This window comes from Emydura macquarii, unplaced genomic scaffold (assembly GCF_026122565.2).
Source record: "Emydura macquarii macquarii isolate MOO-44397 ecotype Brisbane River unplaced genomic scaffold, CSIRO-AGI_Emac_v2 contig_2199, whole genome shotgun sequence".
In the NCBI taxonomy this organism is placed as follows: domain Eukaryota; kingdom Metazoa; phylum Chordata; order Testudines; family Chelidae; genus Emydura; species Emydura macquarii.
The window spans coordinates 1,396,559-1,407,465 of NW_027132336.1; the positions used below are offsets into that span (position 1 = coordinate 1,396,559).

Below are 10,907 nucleotides of genomic sequence, written 5' to 3' on the forward strand. Positions count from 1 at the left end.
AGGGATGCCGGCGATGGAGGACAGCTGAGGTTCAGGGACCTAACCACTAGGTGGCACACTGGATAGGCCACTCCCTCTCCCCCCATCACAAGAAGATCCTCACAAACTGTCCAGATGGAAAGGTCTCCCCCAACCCTAGGCCATTTACATGGAGGTCCTTGCACATGCTGTGGCCCCTGTCACTCTCTTCCTCCTTCCATCCCCTCAGCTCTATGGCAGTGTGACTCCATTAGCCTGGGACTGTCCTACTTTTCCCAGGAAGAGATGCATGGCCGGAGTGGGGACATTGTGCATCCAACCTAGCCTGCCCACTCCTGACTTGCTCAGTCTTTGCCCCCTTCCTCAGTGCAGACTCCAGCCTATATGGAGAGAGCTCTGCAGGGTGCCATCAAGGCAGCTGAGCCCCCTTCCATGTAGAAAGCCCCTTATGCATTGTTTAAGGGAGGGGCACAGCAAAGGGAACTGTGCACTTCTTCAGTGCATTTACTTCTTTTCTCTTAGAAAATATCCACCCAAATCAAATACAATGAATAGAATAACCACAACTTTAAAGCTGAGAAATGGCATACTCAGAACATAGGTTTCTTTGGCATCACTAGCACATGAGCAGTATTTCCTAGTCCTGTTTTACTTGTAGGAGGCCATGTGCCATCTGCATGGAAGAGGCCTTATGCCTCTGAGTAGTTTCTGGGTCTCCAGTGCCGCATCTCCACTCCACAGCAATACAGCTTTAGTTGTCCTCCCCAAGACCCACTAAAAGCATGATCTCACTATGGGAATGAGGACTATAAAAAGGAAATATAATCTTATTCCACCTTGATATTCATGGGATCAGTAGGGGAATGATATCCATCCCTCTTGTCCCACCCTTACCTCACTCAGTTCAACCCATTTGCTCAAACCCTCTCCCAAGGTGGGTCACAGAACCTTTGGAGGAACTTCCGCAGAGTTCAGGAAAAGGTGAGAATGCTGTTGTGGAGGTTGCTGATCTCCTCCCACGTGGCAGGGGTGAGATTCCTGTGCAGGTAAGGACATCCCCCTGTGTTGTAGGAGATTCCTGTGCATGATTACGTCCCCACCATGCTGCTATTAATCTCTTTGCTTTTTATTAGGCCATTGTGCCATGGAGGGAGAAAAGGCATCTCAAAGAGTACAGACAATATATGGCTCATTGGTATAAAATGAATACACAAGGCTTGTTTGTCACCAAGTTGTTTGCCTGCCTATTCCAAGAGAGCAGCTTACAGCACTATGAATTATCAGCACTTGATGATAGTCAAGCGCAGGCGCAGACCAATCTGAAAGGGTGCTTGACTGGTTTAAAGAACATACTCTGGATTTTCCAGGACTAATTGTTTCCTTGTTTCCATAAAAGCAATTTCTCCCTCTCCTGGAGCTATTATAGAGCAACATCACAATACAAATAAGTCTATCTCTATTAGCATTGCACAGTGCCCGGCACTGATGGCGTTTCCTGTTTGCTGCCAAGTTAGAATTACAGAAGCACAGAAGAATTGGGGCAGTGGGCTTCAAATTTAAAAAAAAGAAAACTCTCAAATTTCTGACCTGAATGCCATGGAAACCTGCAGTCACTGGTTATATTTTATTCCCCTAAGAGCTGCTGCTTTGGCTGATTTTTCCACTATCATGGGTCCAAGTCAAGCTACAGCCAGCTGTTTTAACTCTTAGAAGGCAGACATTTTCAGACTGCCAGCCAAATAAATGCTTAAGAGGATGCCTGTATTTGCTGGGTAGCCTTCAAATTCCTGCTCCACAGGAGGCAGAGGGAGGAATTGAACTTGGGTCTCCCACATGCCAGGTACCCAAATGACTAGGGCCTAGTCTATACTTACACAAGCTACTCTGTGTAGCTGGTGTAACTCCCATTGACTTCATAATGCCTCTTCTGTATGGCGTCTTCACTGCGCTGCACCACTTGAGGGGGTGGTTTTAACGTGTAGACTTCCAGATAGATGAACGGGTCTTCACTGACCACTCAATCTATCCAGATAGATCAAGCTGATGGTGGTGAATTTGTTGCTGTCAGTGAAGACATACCCTAGGTCAGCGGTTCTCAACCGGTGGTACACGTACCACCGGTGGTACTTGCCGGAAGGCTGGGTGGTACACGCGCCGCTGAATCCGCTGCCGCCGGAAGGGCCCGCCCGTGCGAAACCGTGCCGCCGAAAATGGGGAAACGGAGGAAGCGTTTTGGCGGCGGGTATTGTTTCCGCCGCGAAACCCCGCTGCCCGCCTCTCCCCGCCGCCGCAAATCCCTCCCGCCGCTGCCGCGAAACCCCGCTGCAAGTCCCCTCCCTTTTTTTTCCCGAGTGGTACTCGGGTCGGGTAGAGTCGGGTCAAGTGGTACTTGACCCGACTGTACCTGGCCGAGTGGTACTCGGGAAAAAAAGGTTGAGAACCGCTGCCCTAGGTTAAAAGGGAGGCAGCTCCTTCCCTTTGTGAATCCACCCTGAGGTTTTTTTCCCCCCAACACTATTTGGCAAATTCCTATAGTTTTGGATCAAAAACTGCATTTTCCAGTAAATAAACTATTTATTCAAAAACAAAAATTCACCCAGCTCTAATTGTAAATTTAAATTGTTTGGACACTTACAGATGTTTTATTTATTATTGTTTAAATCTAAATAAATATCTCTGGTTATTGCTGTTTAGTGATTCAATGTGTTAGTCCCTGAACTGCCTTCTCTCTGGGAAGTTTTAATGTTCATCTGTTTTACCTGTGTTTTGGATGAGAAAGCAGACATTTTTATGGAGACTGTCAATAAAGCAAAACGTAAGTGGGTGTAAAATAGCATAAAAGAAGGAAAACTCATGAGCAAATGCCACACAAGAAACACGGTGAATTTCTTCACAGCTCTATCTGCAACTTTCTAGGGAAATAGCAGCTTGTGTCTGTGCCAAGATTATCCAGGTGCACCTAAGCCTTTCAAACCAGTGAGAGTATGCAGCCAGAAATCCCTGAGCAGTGTGCTGCAAGTAAATGAGAGAGTAAGCCCCACAGATGATTTCACTTTAACAAGAGGGAAAAAGCAGCATGAAGCAAAATGCCAAGAGATAAAAAAAAATGAACAAGCCGCCCATGTAGAAAACAACATCGTTTAAAAGGATTTATTTGTTGATTTTATAATTGCATATGTAAAGACCCAGGTTTGGTAAGCATGTCATCTGTATGCATTATTTTTTATGCCCTCCATTTTTAAATCATGAGCATGCCTTTGAATGGCTTACCAGTTCACACTAGTGATTCATGTTACAGATCACTAACCCTCCCACTGGGGAAATTGCTCTGAATTGTTAGCACTGGCCCCCTTGTGGGGATTTAGACTGCCATGGTGCACCACTTCCGGCTCCCATGCTAGCTGTACCACTCCTAGACAATGCTCTGGGACCTGGCGGGGCCCAACCAGCCATCCCACCACCTGCAGGCACCACGCTCGCTCTAGGCTACCCCAGACTAGGGTGACCAGATGTCCTGATTGTATAGGGCCAGTCCAGATATTCAGGGCTTTTTCTTCTATAGACACCTCTTATCCCCCACCCCCGTCTCGATTTTTCACACTTGCTATCTGGTCACCCTACACACTGCCCCTCTGACCCGCTGCGCACCAACTGCCATCCAGCTGCCAGGGAAGCTTCTCCTCCAGGTGATCTGCATGTCTCCTGAGTAGAAGGAAGCAGGGGCACCATTTAGGTAGGGCAGGGTATGGCATTTGCCCTATTCTGATTTTCCCATCCAGGACTGGGAGCAATGCAATGACTTTGCTCTTCTTCCTCCCTCCCCTCACTGGCCTAGTCTTTGCTCAGCCAATAGCAATGCAGCATGGGGCAGAGCCAGTAGCAGGGCTGAGAGCCCCTCAGAACTTTTCAATCTTGAAACAAACAGGCTCAGCTGGTGGACGCATATTCTAAACAGGCTCTGCCCTTAGTCTAAGGATGCTGCAGATTTCACCACGATCTGCCCCTCACCTTCACATTGGCATGTTAAAAAGGCAGGAGCAAGCGCCTTGTGACTCCCATAGACACAGGGGTGGTGCTCAGGAAAGGGAAGGGGCTGCCACTCCAGGCACATTCAGGCAATGATTATCCTCACAGATAACCCAGCTTTGGAAGTTTCCGGCTCACTGAAGAATGACCACCTGGAATCTTTCCCTTCTGTGAAGAAATAAGTAAGTGCTGTCACACTGCAAACATGGTTTAAATTACACTTAAACCTTTTTCCCAATGCTCCTAAATTTTTAGTGAATGGCCATACCCCAGGGTGGCCATTTATTCTGCCATTTAATCCCATTGTGAGAATCTTTCCTTTTCCTACAATGACCTTTGGTTGGGTCAGGTTACCAGGTAGGTCCCAATAGGCTGTTACACACACATGCTGTGAATGCCTTGATCTTAACCACGTCTCCCCAGGGTTGTACTTTTCTAGGACCTTTTTCCCAGAATACCGTCTGAGGAGTTGCTGGTCCTTTGTATGTGCAGGTATAAACTACCGTTGCCCTCAAGCAGCCATTTTGTAGCTGTGTTTATCTCCTTCTCTTCCAACTGGTGAGTAATCTTAGCTCCTCTTATACTTACTCTTTAATATTTCTGAGGGGTCCAGAATCTCCTAAACGTGAGTACCTCAGTGAATTTCATTGAAGTTTGATGTTTACTCTCTCAAATCCTTATACCTACACACTAGAAACGTCCTTCCAACTTAATCCTCTTTATTTATCATAATTTATTTGTATAAAATCTTCAGTGCACATAAACCCAAGCCAGGCTGAACAGTTTGCAAGATTTGGCTGCCAAAATTTGTTCATTATAGACCCATGTTCCTAAGATCTATCATTTTAATTACACACTAGATACTGATTTATTTTTTAAAGAGTTTTTTTAAAAAGAGTTTGGTATCTCAACTACTTTTGAGCCATCATTAATTTATTCTCCTACTTCATTTGTTAATTAATGCACATACTTTCTCTCTAATACTACTTGCCCCCTTGACAAACTTTTTTAAAATGTTCATCTTAACCCTGTAGTTTAGCATCAACTCATTTATGTTAGTGGTGAAACATCAAGTTACAACACATAATCTGAACATTTCTTTCATGATGGATTAGCAAGCTCTCAAAAAATATCATGCCCAAGAATAATTTAGAGATCATGCAGCTACTGTGCTGGTCCTGTATATAATGGAAATCACTTCATGACAGGGAGTGCTGCACCCCCAGCACTCTTAGTTCCAGCACCTATGACTTATTTTTTAAAAAAAAGACAGTTATAAAACCATAGACTACAAAAAAGATTCCAAAATCTTCTTTTTAAAAGGCTACGTATCAACTGAAAATGGTTCTTAGACCAAGATTCCTGTGCAGTGTTTGAAATCCAAACACTGGAGCACTTACTAGGACACTGAAAGTGAAATGAATTAAAAGTAGTAGAACTGATTTTTTTTTCATTGTCTTACACTGCAAAATAAATAGAATTCTGCAGTGATTGTTCCAAACCCCAAGGGTGAATGCCTTCTGTAATGCCTTACAGTCTCTATGTATTTCAAAATAGCCAGAGCTGGGCAATCCACCTTCTAAAATATAATTTTTTCCTAAAAGCTGAGGCTACTGATGCAACTGAGCAGAATTACTTCCCTTATTCCTTTCCTCTACCTCCTGCTACAATAAACAGGCTTGCCATGCAATGCATTATTATTATTATTTATTTTTAACCCAGGTGGTGCTGCCATCTTGAGGGGGGCAATGTGACGGTGGTAGACTGAGTGGGAACAATAAGCAACAAGGGAAGGAGAATCTGGCCAATGGCTGTGGGATTTGATATTTCAGAGAAATAAAGAGCATAGCATTAAATTCTGCTGTAGTTGCCAGTTTGAACATGCTGGGTAGGGGAGTTGAAAGCCAAGGAGGCCGAGCAAGGATAGCCTAACCTGGTAATACCTTGATGATACTGGGAACAAAGTTATTTAATCCCCTGTATGCTCTATCGCAAGAGAGCATTGTAATGCTTACTGGAAGAGGTCCCCTCCTAGCATTGATAGGTTGGGTCTCTACCTGGAATTTGGTGGGACTCCAGAGGCTCCAGTATTCTCTCTGCCTTGGGGTTTAGTAGGTTGAAGAGATCCTGTCTGTCTGTCACTCTTCCTCCTTGGTGCCTACAGGGGTCTCTTCAGTACTGTCCACACCTGGATGGCATTGGGTGGTGGTGTCTAGTAAAAATACAGTCCAGTGCCTCACAGACTGCCCACTTTGTTGCCCATTCAATAACCATGTGAACTCACCCAGAGATCCTGTTCTTGTTCCTGGCTTTTCTATAATTCTGCTGGAGCTCCTCTTCTCTGTTGTGGCACTGAGCTGTGTCCTGGGAATGGCCCCTCACCTTCACTTGCTTTGGTATCCTCTTGTACAACAGTTTCCCAACCAGGCATGTGGGATCCCCTTGAGAGGTGCCAAAGATTACATGGGGTCTGTGAAGCTTCAGTAATATTGAGGTCACTTAGTGCCCCCCTCCCCCCACCCTGAGCCCCACACTGGCCAGGCACAGCGGCTTCAAGCTCTGTGTTGGCCAGAGCGGAGGAGTCGCACCCCCCAGCCCCATGGCAACTGGAGTGAAGGAACAGCGCCCCTCCCTCCCCCCCTCAGCCCCAAGCCGGCTGGGTGCCTGGCCAGAGGGGAACAGCTCTGGAGCACCCTCAGCCAGCCTGACAGTGCCCAATGCCTCCATTACCCTCAGTCCATGAGGGATGGGAAGAGACGGGGCCACATGGGGCGTGCAGTGGCAGCTGCGCCAGCAAAGGCTTAGCTTCTTGGTCAGGTAAGAGTCATTTATTATTATTATTTATCTAATTTTGTGGTATTATTATTATCATTATGTATGTTTATAGGGGTTATTTGTGTTTATGGCTGGGTCAGTGTGTGTGTGTTTTACCTAGTGTTAACTTGTGGGGTTTTTACTCAAAAAGGTTGGGAACCACTGCTCTTGTATATCTTGGCCTTCTGGTGTCTGCTGTTAAGAGGGGACTGGATTGTCTCCTCCTCTGAGTAGAGGAGTAGAGTAGAGTAACAAAGTCCAGGACCTCAGCACTGGATCACACAGAAGCACAGGGCATGGCTGCTATTGGTATGTGCCTGTGGGCTTGTGAACTTGTCAGGAGTTGGAATTGCGAAGGGGAGCACCTGTCTGTGCACTGACATCTGAACACAGAGATGACATGCACAAGTTGACCCCTGAGCAGTAGTCACCCAGGTAAACAGACAGGCCATTCCAGGTGTGTGGCAAGGCAATGTGGGATAGCAGTAGGAGGACTGCCAGAAGCAGAAGGGTTGATTGTAAATGGGCATACCTGCGCATCTACCACGTTGGAAAACTCATCCCAAATGTCAGTAAACCTACTTTCAAAGTGGATTAATTAACATAGGTGGAGACTCAAGATAAACTGAAACAACAGCTTCTTTGCATGGGTGCATGGCAGTTTACCCTGGAAAAAGAAACCAAGTAAACCCAAAACAACTTTCACGTGTAAACAAGCCCTCCATGCTATCATGGCAAACTTAGCTCTGCTCACAAATGGTTAATTTCATCCATTTCAGTAACCTTTTAGCCTGTAGGCCTCTCTGTAACAACATATGAAACTTTTATGGAAAAAATGGACCACATTTGTAGTGAGCTCTTTTCAAAACAAGAAGTCTTTGCTTTCCCAATCAAATACAAGTTTTGAATAGAAACTTCAGTCTTCAGGAATAATCTGTAATAAATGAGTGTCCGTGTTTTTAAAAAGATGATCAGGGTTTTCCCAAGGTAAGCTGTTCTCATTTGGATTTATACAGTCAAAATTGTGCATGTCCTTTAGAAATTGTGGGATTGGTGACCAAGTGGGGCTCCATCACTTAAAAGGGGAGATTTAATTTAATCTGGTAAAATTGCTTAATATTCTCAGAAGTCACTATAGAAATGCAAAGTATTATATTTACTAAAACAGTGTAAAAAGATATATATATAATTCTGTAATTTCTGTGGAGCTTCTGATTTTAAAATGATTGAACAAATATGTTGGTTTAAAGAAAGATGTTCTCTGAGATATTATAGTAAAAAAAATATTGGCATGATTAAGTTTATCCTACTACTACAAGCATATGATCTCTTTAGTGCCCCATCTTATACCTCATCTTAAGTATTACTATTGTGTAAGAACCATTAATGATTCTTAACACTGCATCAACCTTAAACATGGTCATGTCAGGAAAGCTTTTAGCTTGCTGAATGCAATGCAATTTGATTAAACTATGAAATTGTGTAGGGCAAAAGATTACCCTTCAAACTTCATACTAAGCATCCCTTATGACTATGAGTTAAACAGTGTCAGAGTGAATTAGATAAACACTACATGATTCCACTTCAAATCAAATATGAAATGGACAATATTAAATATGTAAATAGGGAAGCTAGGCTTTGCTGGACTATTGCTTTTGTAGGTAGTTTCTCTGCAAGAATTAAAATTGCTCTTCCAATTGTCTTTCCACTACTTTCTACTTCATATTTTCTAAGAATTTATTTCTAATTCACCACAAAAGCAGCTGAACATACTTCTATATTCCGTGTTTAGGATTTTTTTTTCACTTTGTGTATTAGTCTACAGCTGAATTGATCCAGGTCAGATAGGGGGAAAAGTCAAATAACACTTAGAATTTTCAGTAATTTTTGTTCCAAAATGGAACAGCTTGTGTTGACTTTTTGTCAATCATAAAACGGGAAGGGACCTCATGAGATCATCTAGTCCAGTCCCCTGCACTTCTGACAGGACTTGAAATACTTTTTGAAAAACTTCCCACTTGATAAATATTGAAACTTTAAAATTTAAAAATTTCATGTTGTTTTACTCCCTCGCTCCCCCTGGACCCTTCTGTTTTCTCCATTCTCTTTTTTCCTTTGCTGCTGAATGAATGGCACTCAGGATCTTTCACTCTTTCATTTTTCTCTTTTAAAGATTTCCTCAATTCTTTCAAAAGTTAGAGTAGCACAAGAAAAAATAATGGGAGTGAGGGAAATCTGGAAATATTATTTATTTTCTGTTTTGAAAAGAACAGAAGCTTTGCAAGGGTTGACAGCTTTAAAATGTTAAACGTTTCCCCAGTTAATTTTTTTTTTTTTAATTTTTATTTGAGTTCAATTTCTTTTCCCTTTAAGCAAGGGGAAGCCTCACAGCCCACCTGCAAGGCATCACAAAGGGTTTGCTCCATGGAGCAAAGTGCAAACTTCATCTGACATTGAATCCTAGCTAAAGTAGGCTGCTGAGCACTCTCTGCATGCATCTAATTTGCTCCAGGCTACTAGGGGGGTGGTGGTGGTGGTGGTGATGGAACAAATTTCAGAACCCCTTACACATCAATTGCGATTGCAGATGCAGTAAGTTTTGGTCCTACACACCACATCCAAAAGGAGCACATCTGGGCAGTATGGAGTAATAGCAATGCCACATGAGGTACAGCTCTGCAGATCTCTGAACATATCTTCACTACTGTTTTTAGGGCAAGGAATGAAGTAAAATGCATTATGCAGATGCAGGTCTGTGACTTTCCTCTCTCCTTTTCCCCCGATAGAATATCTGCTACCAGAAACTCCACCAGATTTTCCTGTGATTGAGTGGGGAATACATGGAAGCCCATACATTGCTGCACCAGGTATTCACATGGAAGGGAGATCTTGCTACAGGAGACTTTCCCAGTTCTCAATCTCTGATCAGCATGCTGCTAGTTAGCTGTATTGCTTGATATTTGGTCACAGTGACCCCAAATAGGAGCCTATACTGTTCAGATCTCTTGCTGGCAGCACTCCTGACTCATGGAGTGACTGATTTATTGCTACTACAGTGGATTCAATTAGTTATCCGTGTTTCAAGGAACTGATCTAACCCACTGAACTCACTGGGAGTCTTTCCATTGACTTCATAGGGCACTCAATCAGGACTCGTGTGATGGTAACAACATACAAAAGTTTTGTTTTTAATTGTCACCCCAATTTAGCAGGAGGAGTACACTGGAAAGGAAGACAAGTTACAGTTGACATTGCAGTGGGAATCTAAACAGGCTGTAATTCTGAGTGTTGCTTGAGTTATCAGACAAATGTGCATCATTAAACAGTTTTCAAGATCATGCAGAGGGCAGCTCTACGCGATAGAAAGTAAAGAATGGGATTCTTTGGGGCTCAGCTCTGACCAGTAAAAGGGTTGTGTCACCACATGCCCTGCAACCCTGGTGCCTTAAATGCTAAGCTGCTGAGGCTCACAGACTGGACACCAGCAGACAAGCATGCAGGTTGCGCTCTGGCTTCCACTGCCCAGTGGCTGTTTGCAGGGTGACACCAACACCTGCCTAGTCCCAAATTTCCCCAAAACTATCTGCCAGTTAATGTCCAGCCCTCTCATTGAATGCTTACAGAAGTTATTAGATTCACTGTTCCTTTAAAAAAACAGTACCCAGCGCTTATTGCCTTGACTGGGCCATTCTATTTTAATTAAAGCACTGAATAGATTTCTAGTAAAAGTAAAACGAGTTTATTAAACAACAAGTCACAAGGTTTAAGTGCTAAGGAATAAAGTTAAAAAGGTTACAAGCAAATGAAAGTGAAAATATGCTGCTCAGACTAAAACTTAATTTTAGTAAGGTGCAATATTTGCCTAAGCAGGTTTCTTATCTATACTTGGTTCCAAAACCTCCATCTCCTTGGCTGAAGGATCCAGTGTGCTGTGATTTCAAAAGCTTTGGCCCATTTAGTCCCTCAAGTGATAGATGTCAAAATGGCTTTTTCTCTCTGCTTATATCTTCCCAAAGTTCATAGACCCTGCTTCAAGAGGCAGGAAGGCTTCCTGGAGATGCAGTCTGCATCCCCTGTTGAGATTAAGT

The 10,907-nt window shown here is 43.6% G+C and overlaps 1 long non-coding RNA gene across 1 annotated transcript; it reads left to right on the plus strand.

The window, feature by feature from the left end:
• Positions 1-4,091: 4,091 nt before the first annotated feature.
• On the plus strand, positions 4,092-9,690 carry LOC137160343 (uncharacterized). The gene is made up of 3 exons (XR_010921856.1): positions 4,092-4,187; positions 4,498-4,563; positions 9,606-9,690. It is a non-coding gene; the product is annotated as an uncharacterized lncRNA (long non-coding RNA).
• The last annotated feature ends 1,217 nt before the right edge of the window (positions 9,691-10,907 follow it).